At 42.2% G+C, this 19,718-nt stretch overlaps 1 long non-coding RNA gene across 3 annotated transcripts in view; it reads left to right on the plus strand.

Annotated features, from left to right (window-relative positions):
- Positions 1 to 4,868, plus strand: part of LOC308183339 — a 19,568-nt gene extending 14,700 nt beyond the window's left edge. For all 3 annotated transcript variants that reach the window (XR_013942410.1, XR_013942411.1, XR_013942412.1), the window contains exons 4-5: positions 3,015 to 3,084; positions 3,813 to 4,868. This is a non-coding gene — a long non-coding RNA (uncharacterized lncRNA). The remainder of the gene's footprint in view (positions 1 to 3,014; positions 3,085 to 3,812) is intronic.
- The last annotated feature ends 14,850 nt before the right edge of the window (positions 4,869 to 19,718 follow it).

Consider the following 19,718-nt stretch of genomic DNA (forward strand, 5'->3'; position numbering starts at 1 on the left):
TTCTCTCTTTATTAAAGCAGAAACTACCTAGTTATTACTTTCACTTTTGTACTTTTAGTACAATTTGCAGAAGTGGAGGATATATAAAACTAAAACAGATAACAGATTGAAAAATATGTAATCAAAGTAAATTTCTTTTCCTTAGCATATTATGAATCTTAAATAACTAAGAGTACACGTGCAGTGCAATCCAAATAAATAACTCTTCAGGATATTTAGTCATGTCAAATGTTGTGATTAAAGGGAAGGCAAACAAGCATTTACAGATATGTGTGCTTTAAATGTGAGAATAAATGTACCACACCTCTTTCTCTATCCTGGTTCCCAAGGATTCTTAAGAAATTGGATTCAACCACTGTACTATTCTCTGCTCTGCCAGAGAAGCTTTGTTCAATATGACATTTAGAAGGCAAACATTGTATTACGCGATTTGTAACTTCAGACAGGATTTGCTAAACTATATTTTTTCTCTAAATATTAGTAAATCCAAGCTGTAAATAGGCTTAAAGCTTTTGATACTTAAAGGTGGATTGGAATTTACTTTAGATGATTGGTTTTGATGCATGGATGACTTACAAACGTCGTATTACTTTTTTCTTTCAAAATAAATTAGAGCAGTTTTAGAGATACCTTTAAAGGTCACCTGCTAATTATCTATGCTGAACATCCTCAAATGATGTGACATATTTCAGTGTGACCCTGGATCCAAGAATGTTTGTTGGAGTCAGTGAACTTTATAATCAAAAGGATTGCAAATGCTACAATTTTACCTATAAAAAGGAGCAACATTGACTACTGAGGTGAACAATTATCCTCTCGTCTACAAAGCTGTCTGCTTTTTTATGTCATATTATTCCTTAATTTTTCCTTTTTTTTTTTAAAAAAAAAAAAAAAGATATGTATGATTAGCATGAACAATAATGTCAATCTTACAGGTCTGAGTTAATTTAAGAAGAGACAGTCAGCAATGCCAGTCTTCCCCAGATTTGGCATGACCATAACCTAAAACCATTTTTCTTTTCAACTTTCTGAAGTCAGAGCTGTCATATATATATATATATATTTTTGTGTGTGTGTGTGTGATACTTTTCTGAGAATGAATAGAAAATAATTTTCTTTCACTTTTTTTTTTTTTTGAAATACCTGACAAGGTTTGAATTAAGCCATTTGCAGAAATAAATGTAGAAATCCAGAAGTCCTATAATGACATGTGTTTGTCCTGCAACTAAGACACATGAGTAGTGCAGGTACATTTTAGACAACTGTGAAGCACATATAAGGACATTTTTGAGCATTACATGGGAGAAAAAAAGGGAAGGGAAGGAAGGGAAGGAAGGGAAGGGAAGGGAAGGGAAGGGAAGGGAAGGGAAGGGAAGGGAAGGGAAGGGAAGGGAAGGGAAGGGAAGGGAAGGGAAGGGAAGGGAAGGGAAGGAAGGGAAGGGAAGGGAAGGGAAGGGAAGGGAAGGGAAGGGAAGGGAAGGGAAGGGAAGGGAAGGGAAGGGAAGGGAAGGAAGGGAAGGGAAGGGAAGGGAAGGGAAGGGAAGGGAAGGGAAGGGAAAAATATCAGTACCCTTTTTGCATAGAATTTTGAAAATACTAATGATTTTCCAGATCCCAACTGAAGATTAGCTAGCTAAACACCAAAATGAAGACATGAAAACTACTAGCTAGTTCTAAGAGTCTGAGCTTTAGCAACCTTAACGTATCCTATCAAACGTGTACTTCATTACAAGTCTTTTTCTATACTTTCTCTCAGTTTCACCTCAAAATTCCTCATCAAAATGGCTGTATCTTTTTTATATTGTATCACTTTACCTTTGCTATCCTACTTCATGACTGAAGTCAAATAACATTTCTTAATGAAGTAAGCTTTCTTTTGAGTCACCTGAATAATTATGTGGAAACCTATTGTGTTTTGAGGCTGATTCATAACAAATAGATCTGTATGAATAATTTTTGAGGGAAAAAAAAAAAAAAAGGTCTAAATTGCACTGTGGAGTCCCAGCCCTGTTTTGGAGACAGATCAGAGCTTCATTTTTAGGAGCTAGGAATGGAGCCAGGAGTCTCCACAGTGTCTCACTGGCCTAGCTTAGGTGCCCCTGCCGAGCAGCCAGTGACTTTAGACTGGAGCATGAAGCTACAGACCTCCACTATGAGCAGCCTGATGGAATGAAATGCTGGATTTATAAGGATGGATTGTGTTATTTGATCTCATGCTGTTCAAAAACACAATTCTACAACTTACTTAGATACCAATCTATACGAGATATATGCCTCATGTATCTATATGATATATCAGAGATATATATATAGGGGATAAACAAGTAACATTTAACCAAACTTTCCTATGCAAGTAATATTCAAAAATGTGACATTTTAAAATTTTTGTCATATTCTAATTGAATTTCAAATCTTTCAGTAGCTGTTTCTTATAGGATATACATGAGTAGAAACTGGAAGCAATGTGTGATTCTGTAAGGCACCTCAAATGACCTAAGTTATCTATGATTACGCCCTATTTCTCAGTCTGGAAGCTGAACCCCGTCCCTGAAGTTAAACCAGTCTGACTCATTGCACACAATGAAATGCATTTTGTTCTATCATTAAAAAACTGCAGGCACAGTATTATTTTCCTGGAATAATTCAGCAAATGTCTTTAGCTTAGCTGAATGTTAGCAAAGGAGAGGAATAGAGATTTATCTGAAGTGATTTTAAATTAACTGGAGATACATTTGGAAAAGGTTGTTCTTTCTTTTCATAATGACTATATGTTTTTGTTTTAATTCATTTCTTTCTGTTTACATTTCTTCTCAGAGTCATATCTCAAATTTTCCTTCTACATGAGTTGATCCAGTGGCTCCATCCATGTTGTTTGATAGACTCTAAGAGATAAAAAAATAGAAATTTTCAGACACACTTCCTAGCCTTTTAAGACAAGTCTGACACGTGTAATATTCTTTGTTTCTGTTTAGTCACCGATATTTTTTAACATCCTAAATTATCTACATCTACAGATGACATTTTCATATAAACCAGAAATATGCCACTTTGTTCGAGAGAAACAGTAGGATCTACTACTACCAGGTGTGTGTCTTCTTTCTAAATGTACTGTTTGCTGAGTTCTATTCTGTATTTGCACAGAGCAGTGTAAGAAGCTACATAAACCCCTTGGATTATGTGTGTGTGGTATCAAAACCATCAACCTTAATATATCTGCTTATTCTGACTGAAGAACCTAATTCTGAAATCTAGTGGTATAATGATTAATAGCATATCAGAAGCTAACAAACGCTAAGCTCCTTACACACGTTTCTTTGCTCCCCAAATCTGAGACCACTAAAAGTAAAATTTTAAAGAACAGGTGTTTTATTGGCATTATTGTAGATTTAGATTCCTGAGATAATCATTTAAAAATATTTCTCTATATATTCCAAATAGTTTTTGTTTTGTTTAATATATGTAGAAGCAAAGATTACAGTAAAATATCAGAGGTGAAAAGGTGAAATCTCTCTGGTGAAGCTCTGATGCAGTGATCAGCCCCTTACTTATCAAGCTGAAGATTTCTTTCCAAGAACCTCTGAAGAAGAGGGAAAGAGCTCTTTACCTTTAGTATAGCTCTTTATCTGTAGTACAAGCCCCATTAGTTAGGTTGTCCCAGCAATAAATCAGAGATACTAAACTATTATTTTCCTTTCCCTTTCTCACCACTCCAGAAAGAAATTTAATTTTATTTATGCGAAAAATCAAATCAAAGCAAAAAGACCTCAAAATCTACTTTACCTACAGTTTCTCTTTTCCCATTTTTCTGACAGATTTCTGCAGATCAAGATCGCCTATAAGCAGCGGGTCATATTTAGAAAGTACAAACATCATTTACAGCACTCCCATTTGGGTCAGATTGCTGAATATAGAGTCAATGGTGAAATGCTGACTGCAAGGGCTTGTACAAGTGAAAATTATAGTACATATTTTTTGTTGCTCATGTATAATACTTGCATGCACACACTTTTAAAGAACTGATATATATCACAATTCTAATAAAGCCTGTTAAGTGTTATGTGAGGCTCTGGGATACGTTAAGTTTCATGCGATGCAGCATGTCCTGAAATAAACTAGTGTAACATCAAATGAGATAATACACTTCTGGTCCACAGGGAGAGGTGGCTTTACTAATCTTGAAAATCACAGAATTTATCAGTTCTGGGCTGCTTAATGGATAAATTTTGGGGCAAATCAGGTTGACTAGTAGGTACTTAATGACATATGAATTAGATTAGTTTTCTGACTTTTGGACAGACAGAAAATGGGATGTTTCTTTGAAAAGATCATTTGGGAAGGGAAAGAAGATATCTGATGTAATTAATTTCTCCTTTTTCACATGAAGATTAGCAGTGGTGCTACTTGTGTGGAGACAGGAGAAGAGGAAATAAGGTTCATTTTCCTTCTTATCCATGCGTTTGCTCTGGAGTGTTGGAAGTTGTTTAAATGGGAGTTATTTAAAATTATCATGAGGGGAAGCATCCCATACAGTGGCCAAACATCCTGTCTTCACAGTGCTCCTAGTCTTTGCCAGCCAGTTAGGAATTTAAACTTTGATCTCCTGCCCGATGGCACAGTGAAATGCCACAAGATAGTCTGTCTGGCTCCAATTAAAACCTTTCAAATCTTTTGCATTTTTAACAGACTGAAAATCTTCTTGAATACTTTGCAATTGCTTTGCTCCTAAAAACTCCAAGCATTTTGTTTGTCAAGAAACCCAGCAACAAATGTGCTGTTTTTTGTTTGACCTATATTACAAAGTAAAGCTACTTGGTTCTTTAATTCACTGCCAAATAAAGCTGTTGTTATCTCTGGATGGATAAAGGGAACTAGGCCAAATGGTGATAAAGTCTCAGGGATGAAATGAGATTAAAGCACTTCTGCCTCACCTTGTTATTTTCTAATTGTATATGCACTGGTCAGCAGAGCTCACTGTTTGTCTAATCTTATATCTAAAGGTCAATTAAAAGGGGTTAATGTCCACAAATTAATATCTAGTGAAAAATATTAGTCAGCATAGGTGTTATGACTGTCCTTTTCTATTTTTGTCTTTTCAAAACATTTTCAGGGCATAATATATAACATGTAAATTTACAACGTGTTCTTAAAGCACAAGAGCACAAGAGTCTTTCTCCCTCTCACTTTTTTTTTTTTTTAATTCAAAATGACTTTGCAAACACAATTATAATGCAGATCTACAACCAGGACAGAGAACTACCTCTCATTTCTTTTTTAATTAACACTTGGCAGTATTGTTAAAAAAAGCATTACTCAGAGAACTGGAGTCACGTTAGCACCAGAAACCTCTCCAGGGCATCAAACAATGCTGAGAAGCTTCCACAGAAATCTTTTTGGAATACTTCCTCACTTAACATCTTGCTGTCACTCCATAAACACAGATCTCTCTATAAAATAATTGACATAAATAAACTCAATAGGCAGGTTTGTTTAGTTTGTTGAGGAGTGTGGGGGTAAGGGAGATTTGAAGTTTAGTAACTCCTGGGATATTCTGTTTGAAAATAGAGCCAACACAGAAATCTGTAGATGAAAGCAAAGGTGCAATCAGGAAATACACTGCTGTTATCAAACTGCTCCAGAATATCCTAGCAAACCCAGGCCTACATTGCCTGACTCCTTTCCCTCCTTGGCCTCAGTTGCTCTTTCATAGACATCAGGGCACCAGAGCAAAACACAAGCAAGTGGAGAAGGGATCAGGCCCTCTCACTGTGAAGTCTAAGCATCTCCTCTGAAGAAAGCAGCTGCTGCTCAGGAGGTGAGAAGAATTGCATCCTCACAGATCCCCTACTCTAAATCACCCACCTCGCCAGTATCACCTACCATTTCAGAGGAGGGATTAAAGCAAAAATGGTGGGGAAAGATTGGACACACAGAGACACGAATAAGGGAAAAAGAGACAGAAAAGCAGGGAAGGAGGCAGGAACGTAGGCAGGGAATAGAGGAAGACCATATAGACAGAACTGAAGTTCTCTCATAAATTATTTCTAGCTGAACCAGGTGTGAGAGAGGGGCAGGGAAAAATGGAATCAAAGCATTAGAATGGGCACTTTTATGAACAACTGATCTTTTGAATTTCAAATGGTCACAGGTCAGGAGCAAGAAAGAGAATAAGAACATATACAATCTGAAAGATAGAAACCTGAACAAATGCCAGAGTTTCAAGCAGTGTAATTTCTTTGAAACAGGACACATATGGAATAAGTTGTCATCAAAGCAATGAGCATTAGCAGATGTCTAGACATCTTTATGAAAAAAGAAGCACTGTCGGGTATAGCATGACACAGCAGGGAGGTGAGGTTGCATTTAAAAGTGGACTGTCTTTTTTCCAGAAGAATAGCTCTCTGTGTCCTTGTAGGATTAGACTGACATTCTTCTGGAAATTGAAGTGCTATGTAACAATTACAAATGACTATTTCAAATTACTCAGAGATCTTTCAGTCAGAACTGTTAATGCAGAATTTTGAGTTCTTCTAGCAGACCTTTCTGTTTGTATTCCTATCAGAAGGGGCCATCAGAGCACCTTGTTTCAACCTCAGTGTATTATCTGTCTTCAGTTCCACTCATTTACTTCTGGGCATCTTCTAGACAGGCATCCACTAACATCAAGCACATGACCTATCGATAAGTAGAATATGTGTCTTTGATACTCTGTTGTAGTAACTGATCACCATCACTGTTTACACACATGCTTTAACATTAAATCAAATTTGCCTGATTTCAGCTTCCAGCCTTACAGTGCTGGATTAAGGAGCTGCTTTTGCTTTTACACAGTATTTTCATCTCCTGAGGATAACTTCATGCTGTAATCAAGTTTCCAGCTGCAGCCAATTGGCTGAGCAAGGAGAATCACATCCAGCTCTTCAGCGTGACTGCATCTCCTACCATGGGGAAATAGCTAAAACACAAACTCCACTGTAACCGCAGCACTGGTACCTATGTACAAGCTGGCTCAGTGTGGGCTAGCTTGGTACTGATATCTTTGTGGCTCCATGGCACAGGTTCTGCTTTTTTAAAGCAAATATGGAGTAGTAACCCATATTGCCAGCTGACGAGGTGACTATAGCAGAGAGGTGCCCTAAGACAGACTCTAAACCACAGGTCTTTGAATCTACTGTAACGCTGAGAGAGACTTGACGTAGGAAGTTGTCATGGTTTTGGCTGGGATAGAGCTAATTTTCTTCAAAGAGTCTTGTATGATGCTGTGTTTTTGGTTTTTTTTTTGACAAAAAATAGTGGTAGTAAGAACCCATGTTTTTAGGTATTGCAAAAGAGTGCTTACACTGAGTCAAGAACTTTGTGTCTTATGCTGCCCTGTCAGTGAGGATGCTGGGGGTGCAAAAGATGTTGAGGACACAGCCAGGACAGCTGGCCCAGGTTGACCAAACGGATATTTCATACCATGTGGCATCATGCTCAGCAACAAAAACTAGGGTAAAGAAGGGGGAAGGGAAGGACGTTTGGAGTGATGGCATTTATCTCCCCAAGAAACCATTACGTGTGATGAGTCCTGTTTTACTGGAAGTGGCTGAACACCTGGCTGCCAATGGGAAGTAGTGAATGAACTCCTTGTTTTGCTTTGCTTGTGTGTGTGGCCTTTGCTTTACCTAGTAACTGTCTTTATCTCAAGCCATGAGTACTCGCACTTTTACCTTTCTGATTCTCTCCCCCACACCACCTTGGGAGAGTGAGTGAGTGGTTGCATGGTACTTAGCTGCCTGCTGGGGCTAAACCACAACAGAAATAAGTCTGTCCCCAAACTCCTCTATGTACACTTGTTAAAAAAAAAAAAAAAAATTCCTTCAGATTTACATTTCTTTTATTTATTCCCATATTTCTTTTTGTTGTATACAATTGCTTTAAAATATTTGCCCTCTTTGATTTTTACTTTTAATGCTTTACATACCACATAATTTACATGCACATACAAATAAACAAAAACATAAATACCAATCTCTGTCACATTTTTCCTTTAAGCATCAGGTAAATAAAGGCTTATCAGAAACACACAGAATTATCTGAGTAGTTAATAAAATTCTACAAAACAGTTTAGTACAACATGATTAGTCTTATATATAATGAAAAATATTGTTTGTGAGACTTCATCAAAGACGTCACTGATCTTGGTTATAATGTTCTGCCAGAAGCAGTAGAGATGGTGTTTCACTCAGCTACCAGGGCTGCATGAATCAGATAGTGTCCCTATATTATGTTAAATATTATTTAAAATATGAAAAGCTGCTAATGAAAGACAGTGAAACAGTTTTATTAATTATATTTCTCTTAACACCTAGTAGGTCTAAAAATGTTCTCAAAATTATCGGTGATTTAATTGTGATTTAAATATTAAGTATAAGAAGGCTGTTGTTTAAGAACAGTTCTCCAGCTGGAATATAGGAATTGTATACACCATTCTGGGGTAGAAAGTAGGCTATAGCATTTTACTTGTTCGCTTTTTATTGTATAGATCACATAGTAGTTAAAAAATACCTCTTACAGAACAGTGATAAGCCTGGATTCAAAACTGGGAAGTAAATAAATATCTACTGGAAATCTAATATAATATAATGGTAGATCAACTGGAAATTTAATATAATAGTTAACTTTTCTTATTTCAAAATCTTCCAAACAATTAAAAGCTTCAAAAGGCAAAGGTGTCAAGAAAAAGCCATGTGTATTTATATAATATACATATATATATTTATAATATGTTGTTTTATATGGCAACAATGTCAAGAGGCTTATATTTATGAACATACTGCTCTTGGCAAAACTCAAAATGAACAGAAAGTATACAGAAAGTGTGATCAGGTAACTTGGGAGGAATACAGAGACTTCGTCCAAGCATTCAGAGATGCAGTTAGGAAAGCTGAAGTTCACCTAGTATTGAAAATGGTGAAGGATGTTGTCCTGGTTTCAGTTAGGACAGAGTTAATTTTCCTCCTAGTAGCTGGTAGGGTGCTATGTTTTGGATTAGGATGAGAAGAATGTTGATAACACACTGATGTTTTAATTGTTGCAGAGCAGTGCTTACACTAAGCCAAGGACTTTTCAGCTTCTTGCTGTCCTGCCAGCGGGCAGGCTAGGGGTGCAGCAGGACCTGGGAGGGGACAGACCCAGGAAAGCTGACCCAAACTGGCCAAAGGGGTATTCCATACCATCTGATGTCATGCTAAACAATAGATAGGGGTGGCTAGATGGGGTGGGGGGGTGGGGGTGGGGGCAGCTGCTCAAGGATAGGCTGGGCATCGGTCAGCCAGTGGCGAGCAATTGCATTGTGCATCACTTGTTTTGTACACATTATTTGTAGTAGTACTATTATCGTTATTATTATTATTATTCTGTCTTACTAAACTACCTCTATCTCAACCCATAGGCTTCATTTTCCTGTTTCTCTCCCCCATCCCAGAGAGGGAGGGGGGAGGGTGAGTGAATGGCTGTGTGGTGCTTAGCTGCCGGCCAGGTTAAACCACAACAGTCAAAAGGAAAAAGAAGGGTTTCTGTAAATATGTGTGAAAAAGGAGTCTAGAAAGAATGTGAGCCTGCTGCTAACTGGGGAAGGGAACCTGGTGACACAGCTGGAGAAAGCTGAGGTCTCTAACTGAAGTGTCTAACTGAGATACTGAATGTCTTCTTCTCCTCAACCTTTAATTGCAAGACCAGCCTTCGGAAATCCCAGGTCCCAAAGACCAGGGGGATAGGCTGGAGCAACGAAGACTTACTGTTGGTGGAAGACCATCAGGTTAAGAATATTTAAGCAAATGAGACATACATAAGCCCGGAGGCCCTGATGGGGTGAATCCATGAGTGCTGAGGGGGCTGGCTGATGTCATTGTGAAACCATTCTCAATAATCTTTGAGAAAGTTGGCTGAGGACTGGAGAAAAACAAACCAGTCCTATCTTCAAAATGGGCAATAAGGAAGATCCAAGGAATGACAGGCCAGTCAGCTTCATCTCAATCCCTGGAAAAGTGACAGAGCAACTAATTCTGGAAATTATTTCCAAGCACAAGAAGAACTTGATCGGGAGTAGTCAGCATGTATTCACAAAGGTGAAGTCATTGATGATGGATGTAACATATAACAGTCTCTGATAAAGTGACTGGCTTGGTAGGTGAGGAGAGAGAAATGGATATTTTCTTCCTAGACATCAGTAAGGACTTTGACACTGTCTCCTGTTAATAGCCTCATAGAAAGGGTAACGAATTGTGACTGCTAAATGAGCAGTCTGTGAAGTGGACTGAAAAGCTAAATGGCCAGGCCCAGAGGATAGTGATCACTGGCATAAAACCTAGCTGGAGGCCACTAACTCGGGTATATCCCAGCAGCCAATATTGGGTCCAGTCATGTTCAACATCTTCATTATTGACCTCATTAGTAATCATCATTAAAGGTGGGGGAGAGCAGACTCTCAGTAAACGCGCTGATTATACAAAACTGTGAGGAGTGGATGATATACCAGTCTCATGTTGCTGTCCAGAGGAACCTCAATAGTCTGGAGGAATAATCCCATCCACTACTACATGCTGGTGTGAACTGTCTAGGAAACAACTTTGTGGAAAAGGACCTGGTGGGCATCAAGTTGTACCTGAGCAAGCAATATTTCTGTTCCTTTACAGCAGAAATAGAATCATCAGCTGTTCCTTTACAGCATCATAGAATCATAGAATGGCGGAGGTTGGAAGGAACCTCTGAAGATCATTTAGTCCAACACCCCTGCAAAGCAGGATCACCTAGAGCATGTTGTGCAGGATGGCATCCAGAGTCAGCTCTTTTCAGTGGTGCCCAGTGACAGGACAAGAGGCAGTAGGAACAAACCAGAACACAAAAGGTTCTGTCTGAACATAAGCAAACACATTTTCACTCTGCATGTGACTGAGTGGCACAGGTTGCCCCAAGATGTTGCGTAGTCTCCCTCCTTGGAGATATTAAAAAGTCATTTGAACATGGTCCTGGGCAACCTGCTGTAGATGACGCTGCTTGAGCAGGAGCGTTGGACCACATGACCTCCAGAAGTCCTTTTCAACCCACCCATTGCTGAGTCCCCAAGAGAAAAATGGTTTATGTCCAGTGGAAGAAGGGAAAGACAACTCAGGGAGAGTACAAGGAAGTTGCCAGCATATCCAGACAGAAAATCAGGAAGGCTAAAGTTCATCACGAGCTCAACCTGGCCACTGTGGTTAAGGATAACAAAAAATGTTTTCACAAACACATTAGCAGTTAGAGGATGGCCAAGGAGAATTTTCATCCTTGACTGGACATGGTGGGGAACATGAGTACTAAGGATAAGGAAAAGGCTGAGATTCTCAATGTCTTCCTTACATCTGTCTTTATTAGTCAGACCACTTATCCTTGGGATACTCAGACTCCTGATCTAGAAGTCTGGGACAGGGAGCAGAATAACCCCCCCACGATTCAGGTGGAAACAATTAGAGACCTGCTACTCCATCTGGACTGTCACAAGTCCATGGAGCCAGATGGGATCCACCCGAGGGTGATGAGGGAGCTGGCAGATGTGATTGTTGGGCTGCTTTCCATTATCTTGCTGAAGCGATCGGCTCCGGGGCAGATGCGTTCTGCAGCGGAGTGGGGGATCGAGACAGGCAGGGCTTTTTTTTCAGCATCGAGGCCACTCAAAGCAGCTGAGGGAGCTGCCAGGACCCGACAGCCCTCACAAGGGAGGCTGACGAGGTGTAGGCGGAGCCAGCAGCACCCCCTCCCCGGCCATTCAAAAGCAGGCCCTAGGGAGCACGAGCGGCCAGGAGCATGGCGAACAGGGCAGGCAAACAGGGCGTGGCACTTCAGAAGGGCGGGGTGTGGTAGTTTGCGCGGCAGTTCGCGCAGGAAGGGCGAACAGGGAGGTCCCCTTGCCACTCTTTTGCAGCGGTCTTTCCCTTAGGTACTTGTAACCTGCCTGTGAGGAACCTGGTCATGGTATCAACCAGGCAGAAAACCATGGCCTCCGCATCTCTTGCGGCCTCTCCAGCCGCAGTCACCAATGTGGCCACTCAGACGGAGGGCTCGGGGAAACACGCAGCCATCCAGGTCTTGGGCTGCAGTGTGTGCCCGAGTCTTTTGTTGGTATCCGACAGCAGCAGTGAGGGGTATGCCTGTGGGAGGTGTGCCCAGATTGAATTGCTGCTCAGCCAGGTAGCGGAGCTTCAGGAGGAGGTGAGCAGGCTCAGGAGCATCAGGGAGTCAGAGAGGGAAATTGACTGGTAGAGGTGTACTCTACCCTCCCTGAGACAGACTCACAAGCCTGCCATAGCACAAATGTGTCCTGCTACGCAGAAGACAAAAGCTCCTTCATCCCGCCAGGCAGTAGGAGGAGACCTAGGCCAAGGGGGGGAATGGAGGTAGGTTCCTGTTCGGGGTGGTAGGCGAGCCCTGTCCCTGCCCACCTCACCTTCCCATCTACTCTTATATAACAGGTATGAGGGTCTAGAACACGACAGTCAGAACAACGAAGTAGACAAAAGCCTGTCCCAGTTGGAGAGGATGCCTAAGGCAAGGCAACCTATCCCCGCATTGCTACATCAACTGTCAAAAAAGAAAGAAGGGTTATTGTCATGGGGGACTCCCTTTTGAAAGGGACAGAGGGCCCAATATGCCGACCAGACCCAACACGCAGGGAAGTCTGTTGCCTCCCTGGAGCTTGGGTGAGAGACTTCACTAAGAAAGTCAAGCACCTGGTATGGCCCACCGACTACTACCTGCTACTGGTCTTTCAGGCTGGTAATGGCGAGGTAGCAACGAGAAGTCCAAGAGCGATCAAAAGGGACTTTAGGGCTTTGGGGCGACTACTTAAAGGATCAGGAGCACAGGTTGTGCTTGCCTCTGTCCTTCCGATAGGGGGAATCGATGCTGACAAACAGACGCATCACATTAACATGTGGCTTTGGGACTGGTGCAACCAGCAGAATTTTGAGTTTTTCAATCACACGGGAAGGTCTACGCGACACCAGGCCTGCTGGCACCAGATGGGATGCGCCTCTCTCAGAGAGGGGTGAGGATTTTTGCTCAGGAGTTGGCAGGGCTGATAGATAGGGCTTTAAACTAGAGTCGAAGGGGGAAGGGGATAAAACCAGGCATGCTGGTGATGAGCTAAGGGATGGTGTGCTAGAGTCAGAGCGACTGTGTGCTAGTGAGGCCCTTTGGTTGGCTACACAAGGTGCTGCATGTAGGGGGGGTGCATTTGAAGTGCTTCTACACAAACGCACGCAGTATGAGGAATAAAATGGATGAGCTAGAAGTCTTGGCCCAGTCCCACAGCTATGACATCATCGGCATAAGCGAAACCTGGTGGGATGAATCCTGTGGCTGGTGTGTTGCAATAGATGGTTACAGGCTCTTCAAGAGGGACAGGCAGGGTAGGCGAGGTGGCGGGGTGGCTATATATGTGAAGCATGGGCTGGACTGTGTGGAACTTCAAGTTGGCGATGGCAAAGTTGAGAGCCTCTGGGTGAGGATTAAGGGATGAACAAATAAAGGGGATGTCGTTGTGGGAGTCTATTACAGACCACCTGGCCAGGACGACAACGCCGGTGAATTATTCTTTGCAGAACTAAGAGATGCCTCAAGATCAACTCCCCTAGTACTTATGGGTGATTTCAACTAGCCAGACTACAACTGGGATCACCACACGGCTGACACAAGCAATTCCAGGAGGTTCATAAAGCACCTAGATGATAACTTCTTGGTGCAGGTGCTAAGAGAGCCAACCAGGAAAGGTGCCCTCCTAGATCTGTTGCTGGAGAACAGAGAGAGTCTTGTGGGAGACATGGCAATTGGCGGCTGTCTCAGTCATAGTGACCATGAAGTGGTTGAGTTTAGAATTTATGGTGACAGAAGGAAAACTGTCACCAAAACTTCAGCCCTGGATATGGGGAAAGCAGACTTCAGGCTGCTCAGGGAACTAGTCAGCAAGGTCCCCTGGGAAACTGCTTTGGAAGGCATTGGTGTCCATCAGTACTGGTCGGTCTTTAAGCACTGCCTCCTAAAAGCACAAGATCAGGCAATTCCAAAGTATCAGAAGTCAGGCAGGTGGGGCAGAAGGCCGGCCTGGCTGACCAGGGAACTTCTACTGGAGCTTAGGCGAAAAAAGAAATTGTACAGCTGCTGGAAGGGGGGTCAGGTGATGAGGAAGGAATACAGGGATGATGTTCATGTTTGTAGGGAGAAAATTCGTGTGGCCAAAGCCCAACTAGAGTTGAAGCTGGCCATGTCTGTGGGAGACAATAAAAAAGGTTTTTTTCAGATATGTGAACAGAAAAAGGAGAACCAAAGAAAACATAGGTCCGCTACTAGATGGGGAGGCTCTCCTCACAGACAATGACATAGGCAAAACAGAGACGTTTAACGCCTTCTTCACCTCTGTCTTCAACACTGATGATGGGCTTCGGGACCCAGGGTACCCTGAGCTGGAGGACCATGACGGTGGGAATGACAAACTCCCAAGCGACCCTGAACGTGTGTGGGATTTGCTGCTCCACCTGGATCCATACAAGTCCATGGGTCTGGATGGGATTCATCCCAGCGTGCTTAAAGAGCTGGCTGATGTCATAGCAGGACCTCTCTCAATTATTTTTCAATGATCTTGGGAATCTGGAGAGGTCCCATTGGACTGGAAGCTGGCAAATGTTGTGCCAATTTTCAAGAAGGGTAAGAAAGAAGACCCTAGCAATTACAGGCCTGTCATTCTCACGTCAGTGCCTGGTAAAATTATGGAGAGGATGATCCTTGAAGTTATTGAAGCGCACCTGGGGGACAATGCAGTCATTGGTCCCAGCCAACATGGGTTCATGAGGGGTAGGTCCTGCTTAACAAATTTGATTTCTTTTTATGATAAGATCTTGCAGAGAGATCTGGACAGATTGGAGAGCTGGGCGATCACCAACCACATGGAGTTTAACAAAAGCAAGTGCCGGGTCCTGCACCTGGGAGGGGGCAACCCTGGCTATACGTACAGACTGGGCAATGAGACGCTGGAGAGCAGCTCTGCAGAGAGGGATCTGGGGGTTGTGGTTGACAGCAAGTTGAATATGAGCCAGCAGTGTGCCCTGGCAGCCAGGAGGGCCAACCGTATCCTGGGATGCATCAAGTACGGCATTGCTAGTCGGTTGAGGGAAGTGATTATCCCGCTCTACTCTGTGCTGGTGCGGCCACACCTCAAGTACTGTGCGCAGTTCTGGGCACCACAGTACAAAAAGGACATTAAACTGTTGGAGAGTGTCCAGAGGAGGGCGATGAAGATGGTGAAGGGCCTAGAGGGGAAGACATATGAGGAGCGGCTGAGGTCACTTGGCCTGTTCAGCCTGGGGAAGAGGAGGCTGAGGGGGGACCTCATCGCAGTCTACAACTTCCTCGTGAGGGGGAGTGGAGGGGCAGGTGACCTATTCTCCATTATCACCAGTGATGGGACCCGTGGGAACAGTGTCAAGCTGAGGCAGGGGAAATTTAGGCTAGACATCAGGAAGAGATTCTTCACCGAAAGGGTGGTCGCACACTGGAACAGGCTCTCCAGTGAAGTAGTCACTGCACCAAACCTGTCTGAATTTAAGAAGAGATTGGACTGTGCACTTAGTCACATGGTCTAAACTTTTGGGCAGACCTGTGCGGTGCCAGGAGTTGGACTTGATGATCCTTATGGGTCCCTTCCAACTCAGGATATTCTATGATTTTATGATCTGTCAGCTGTCATGGTCATCCAGAGAGTTCCAGGTGACTGGAGACTTGATAATGTGATGCCCATCTATAAGAAGGGCTGTAAGGAGAATCTGGGGAACTACAGACCCATCAACCTGACCTCAGTGCTAGGAAAGGTGATGGAACAGGTCATCTTGAATGCAATCACGCAGCATATGTGGGACAACCAGGGGATCAGACCCAGCCAGCATGGATGTATGAAAAGCAAGTCCTGCCTGACCAACCTCACCTCCTTCTATGACCAGGTAACCCTGGTAACAGGTGGATGAGGTAACAGGTGGGTAAAGGAAAGGCTGTTGACATAGTCTACCTAGATTTCAGCAAACATGATCTCCCACGGTATTCTCCTGGAGATGCTGGCAGCCCATGACTTGGACAGGTACACTCTTTGTTGGGTTAAAAACTGGCTGGATGGCTGGGATCAGAGAGCAGTGGTGAATGGAGTGAAATCCACCTGGTGACCAGTCATGAGCCGTGTTGCCTAGGGATAGTTGTTGGGGCCCATCCTCTTTAAAATCTTTATTGATGATTTGCATGAGGATATTGAGTGCACCCTCAGTAAGTTTGCGGATGAAACCAAGTTGGAGGGAAGTGTCAATCTGCCAGAGGGTAGGAAGACACTGCAGAGGGACCTGGAGAAGTTGGATCGATGGGCAGAGACCAATGGTTCAACATGGTTAAGTTCTGGGTCCTGCACTTTGGTCAAAATGACCCCATGCAATGCTACAGGCTTGGGTCAGAGTGGCTGGAAAGCTGTGCATAGGAAAAGGATCTGGGGGTGTTGGTTAAAAGCCGTGCAGATGAAAAGGATCTGGGGGTGTTGACTGATGCTCACCTGAACATGAGCCAGCAGTGTGGCCAAGAAGGCCAATGGCATCCTGGCTTGTACCAGGAATAGTGCAGCCAGCAGGACTAGGGAAGTGATTGTCCCCCTGTACCCTGTTCTGGTGAGGCTGCACCTTGAGTACTGTGTTCAGTTTTGGGCCCCTCAGTACAAAAAGGACATTGAGGCCCTGGGGCATGTTCAGAGAAGGCCTATGAAGCTAGTGAAGTGTCTGTAACACAGGTCCTATGACTAGCAGCTGAGGGCACTGGGGTTGTTTAGTCTGGAGAAGAGGAGGCTCAGGGGAGACCTTATTGTTCTCTACAACGACCTGAAAGGAAGTTGTGGGGAGCTGGGCATCAGCCTTTTCTCACAGGTAACTAGTGTTAGGACTATAGGGAATGGCCTCAAGTTGCGCCAGGAGATGTTCAGGATGGAAACGAGGAGACATTTCTTCTCAGAAAGAGTAGTCAGGCATTGGAATGGGTTGCCCACGGATGTGGGGGTGTCACCATCCCTGGAGGTGTTTAAGGAAAGGTTGGCTGTAATGCTTAGGGACATGGTTTAGTGGGTGATATTGGTGGTAGTGAGGTTGCTGGACCGGATGATCTTGGAGCTCTTTTCCAACCTTAATGGATCTCCAATTCTGTGATCTACTGTAACCATCTTTCATACAATTGACCCTATCTAAGGGGCCAAATATTGGGCGATAGAACAAATGAAATATGTGAAATAGACTGATGTTAGTCAAACATTCAGTATTGCATAAGGAAGAAACAAACAAATAAACAATCTTTTACTGAAACTTAATTCTAAACAACCCATGTAAAAAAAAAGAAAGTGGATTAAAGAAGTTGTTTGAAGGTTTATTAATGAATATTAGTGGTAAATAGCATTGTCTTGAATGGCAGAAAACAAATAATAGTATGGCGAAGAATCAATGTTAAGTTCTGTAATAGTTAATGTCTTTGCTAATGATCTGGAAAGTGGACTAATGGCATGTTAATAAAACTCACAAATGAGTACTGGTTGATATGTTTCATATATAGATATATGTGTATGTACATATATATAAGGGCTGTGATAGCATGGAGATGTGAGCTAGAAAGGCAAAAAGTGGTTAGGGAAATTATGACGTACCGCAGAATGAAACAGCATATGTGTACATTTACACACATATATACATTTAAAGAAAAATAAAAATGAGAGAGGAATGGGAAAGTGTAATTCTGAAAACCAATAATATAAAGCAAATCAACTTAAGATTGAGAGAGTGGCACAGAAAACCATGAAGCTTTAGATTTCCTGTCTCTTGAAGTCTCTTAATTGTCTCTCGCACATAATATATGGGCATCTCAAAATCTCCAGAACATTTAACCCTACGACATTTCTGCAAGGAAACTATATTAAACATAATTATTTGAGGATACTCTTATTCCTATTTTTACAGATAGGAAACCCAATACAGGAAGATTAGTAACTGCAGTCTATAAAGTACATGTAGTTTACCTGTAGTTACTTTGTTAAAAGTGATACTCGCTTGACCTGAAGTGAATATAATGAATTGATGTAAGGCATCAGATGTTCTTCCTACTCTGTCTCTCTTCTAGGCTGCACTAACATAACTGTAGGAAGTTTTTCACCGGTAAGAAAACAAAACATTGGCTACATCTCTGTAGACAGAACTTCCTAGCTGAGTGCTTTAACTAGTACTAAAACTAGTCTTTGCTGCAGCTGCAGAAGAGAGTTCAAATTAATTGGGCAAAAAGGACAGAGAAGAAAATGAATAAAGATTGCGGGTATTCATATAGGGAATCCAATATGGAAAACATATTTGATTTCAGAAATAAATATTCTCCATTACTCTGAATATTAAAATAAAATATAATTCCAGATAAACTAAACAGCCATCTATATTTATAACTGCTTAACCACTTTAATAAACATTCTTTAGAATCTGAATCATAGAATGGCCTGGGTTGGAAGGGACCATAAAGAACATCTAACTCCAACACCTCTGCCATAGGCAGGAACACCACCCATTAGATCCAGTTGGCAAAGGCCTCATCCAGCCTGGCCTTGAAGACCTCCAGGGATGGGGCATCCACAGCTTCTCTTGGCAATTTGTTCCAGTGCCTCACTACCCTTATAGTGAAGAATTTCCTCCTAATGTCTAGTCTAAATCTATCTTCTTTTAGTTTAAGACCATTCTCCCTTGTCCTATCACTATCTGCCTGAGTAAAGAGGCCTTCTTTTTTATAAGACCCCTTTAAGTATTGAAAGGCCGCAACGAAGTCTCCCCAGAGCCTTTTCTTCTCCAGGCTGAACAGCCTTTCTTCATAGGAAAGGTGTTCCAGCCCTCTGATCATCTCTGTAGCCCTCCTTTGGACTCACTCTAACAGGTCTACATCCTTCTTGTGCTGGGGACCCCAAATCTGGATGCAGTGCTCCAGGTGGAGCCTCATAAGGGCAGAGTAGAAAAAGTTCCTTTAGAAAAGAACCATCTTTCAAAACAGTAAATGCAGCAGTACTGATCTACTAAGTGTTACTCTCAGAATTAGTTTTAAAGTACCTGAGATTTTGATGAACTCTTCACCTACCAGATCTTTTGCTTTAACTACACAGTTAATCTGGCTATAAGGCTCATATTCCAAATTATTTTGAAATGTGATGATAAATATTGCTGCAGTTTAGACTCACTTTGCCACTTCCAGCTTGTTCAGAAAATTCATATACCTTTTTTGTATAAGCAGGTTTTGGACCACGTCAGGATTTCAGCTGTCAGTGAAACTGAAACCTCGTTGTAACTGTCCTCCTTGAATTGGCATAAACGTATGAACACCACAGGGTGTGTTCTTATTCTTTTCACAGGATTATAGCTTGTTTGCAGAGGCGAAACCTGGATCAGATTTATATCGTTGTGTGGTCTAGTAATATTCAGCTATTTCTAATGGTGGAAGCATACTTTCAGATACCCTTGGATTTTTTTTTTATTTTTTTTTTTTTAGCGTGCGTATTTGAGCCTCAGTGGCTCTCTTTGGATACAGATTTCTTGGAGACTTAATGAGACTTTCTTTCTTCCCTTTTCTTCCTTCACCAGTTCATGTCTGTGATGGATCTTACTGGAGAAGAGATT

Source organism: Anser brachyrhynchus, assembly GCF_964034855.1.
Source record: "Anser brachyrhynchus genome assembly, chromosome: 1".
Lineage (NCBI taxonomy): Eukaryota > Metazoa > Chordata > Aves > Anseriformes > Anatidae > Anser > Anser brachyrhynchus.